Consider the following 2,512-nt stretch of genomic DNA (forward strand, 5'->3'; position numbering starts at 1 on the left):
TTTTTGGCGCGAAATAGTAACACATTTAAAAAAAAAAGTTAACCGAACCTATCGAGTAGGGTATCAAATGAAAGGAAATTAAACGGAGATTATAAAAACATATTTGTATATATATAAAACAGCAAGGTGACTGACTGACTGAGTAACTAAATGACTTTTTCATTTTTCAGAAATCAATGTACAGCCTAAGCCAAGGACTTTACAGTTCTGAAATTTTGCACATAGGTTCTCTACATAGCGTGAATAAGTACTAAGAAAGGCCTTCTGGAAATTCTACCCTTAAGAGGGTAAAGTAGTTAAATATAATTTTGAAGCAACTACTATGAAATTTTGTATTTGGCTTTAGTAGGAACAAGGTATGTATTTTAGTAGGAACAAGGACACACTTATTTATCCCCCTCCGAAAAATCAACCCCGTAGAGGGTAAAATAAGGGTTAAAAGTTTATTTGAACAAACGTCGATTTTGAAGCAAACACTATAAAATTTTGTATCAGGCTTGTTGGATAAAAATAATGAAATTCTACCTCTAACGAGGTAAAATAATGACCGACACTTTGATTTACTGAAGTTATATATTTGATAGACCGTAAATGGTGGATTTTTTCGCGAAATAGTAAAAAACGTTTTAAAAAAAGTTAACCAAACCTATCGAGTAGGGTGTCAAAATAAAGGAATTTAAGAGGAGATTACACATACATTATATAATATATCTTATATATAAAATTCTCGTGTTAGTTACCGTACTCCTCCGAAACGGCTTTACCGATTTTCACCAAATTTTATATGCATATTCAGTAGGTCTGAGAATCGGCTACTATCTATTTCTCATACCCGTAAGTGATAAGGGTTGTTCACCCTTAACATTTTTTTTATTTATATGGCAATACAACGTTTGCCGGGTCAGCTAGTACATATATATTATATACTCATATATACACATCGAGATGACTGTCTGACTAAATGAGTGAGTTGCTGTGCCAGAGATCAACGCAAAGGGAAACCGCGGAATTTAAGCGTGCTGGAATTTTATACATAGGTTCTTTATATAGCGTAAATGAGCACTACGAGGATAAAATAGCATAATATTGTTTGAACATCTTTTGTTTTTGAAGCAGACACCTACTATGAAACTTTGTATTTGGCTTTCTGGATAAAAATAATGAAATGCCTATTTCACTGCTTTTGGAAATTCTATTTCAGCCTTTTTGGTGCAGTCGGGTTTTTGATTTTTTAAATTAATTACTTGTTGTTATATTATTAAAACAACGTATACTCGACATTTGACTCACTAGTGATTTGGGTCGATTACGAAAACTAGTTTCTATACCTGATATAAATATTTATATTTAAAAAAATGTGAAAAATAATCAAAATTGCGTTTTCTGGCGGAGAACAGTTATTTGATAATGATCTTAACAAAATAATTTTCATCATTTTCTAACAATGGCAAATAGTGTTTTTCGACGGCACACAAAATAATGATCACTTTTCTGTTTTTTTTAAACAATAAATAAAGAAAAGATAATACACCGTATAGCAGATAGCAGAGCGTGGTTTCGATCCACGGACCTCTGGGTTATGGGCCCAGCACGCTTCCACTGCGCCACTCTGCTCTTATGCTAAGTGACGAAATTTTGCAACAGTATTTGTTGGTATTGGCGTATTCGACGAACTGAAGTTTTTGTTAAACTTTTTGTTGTTTAGCGTCGGCATCACACCCTCTAAGCTAAAATATAATGGCATTTAATATAATGTTTTAATAAAATGGTTTACTATAAAGGCGTTTAAAGTATCAAGGATCCATTACGAAAACTAGTTTCACAGTTAAAATTAATCGGATATAAACATTTACATTTAAAAAAATCTGAAAAGTAATAAAAATTACGTTTGCTGACGGAAAACATTTATTTAAAAATGAAATCTAAACTCTAATGAAAAAAATAATTTCCATCATCTTCTAACGATGGTAAATAATTTTTTGACGGCAAATAAAATTATGGTCATTTGTCTGTTTTTTTTAAACAATAAATAAAGAAAAAATAATACACCGCACAGTAGATAGCAGAGCGTGGTTTCGATCCACGGACCTCTGGGTTATGGGCCCAGCACGCTTCCACTGCGCCACTCTGCTCTTGTGCAAAGTGTCGAAATTATAGATCATATCTTGACTGTATCGAATTGTATTGTGAGGGTTTATATATCACCCCTCACACATGTTTAACGTATACCATAGTAGACGAAATGATTTTTTATACATGTGTATTGAGTTTATTTCCCCCATAATAATTGTTAATTATAATGGGAGTACGACTCGAACTTTTATTTGTATTTGATAATTTTGTTACGATATGCAATTTAATACGTTGGATATGAAATTTGATTTGAGTATAATAGATCATTTATTGAGAAACAATTTAAGCTATAATATAATAGATAAATATTTGTAACTTGAAATCGGTCGTATACCGTCAGCATTCACGGGAGGCTTATTGGGATTATTAACTTGGGGAT

General features: G+C 32.1%; 2 non-coding genes across 2 annotated transcripts; both read right to left on the minus strand.

The window, feature by feature from the left end:
- Positions 1-1,542: 1,542 nt before the first annotated feature.
- TRNAM-CAU (transfer RNA methionine (anticodon CAU)) lies at positions 1,543-1,614 on the minus strand. Its single transcript has one exon. It is a non-coding gene; the product is annotated as a tRNA-Met (tRNA).
- A 446-nt stretch (positions 1,615-2,060) lies between these two features.
- On the minus strand, positions 2,061-2,132 carry TRNAM-CAU (transfer RNA methionine (anticodon CAU)). Its single transcript has one exon. It is a non-coding gene; the product is annotated as a tRNA-Met (tRNA).
- Between the last annotated feature and the right edge of the window lie 380 nt (positions 2,133-2,512).

This window comes from Epargyreus clarus, unplaced genomic scaffold, assembly GCF_041222505.1.
Source record: "Epargyreus clarus isolate Ecla_fem2 unplaced genomic scaffold, WU_Ecla_fem_2.2 ptg000021l, whole genome shotgun sequence".
NCBI lineage: Eukaryota > Metazoa > Arthropoda > Insecta > Lepidoptera > Hesperiidae > Epargyreus > Epargyreus clarus.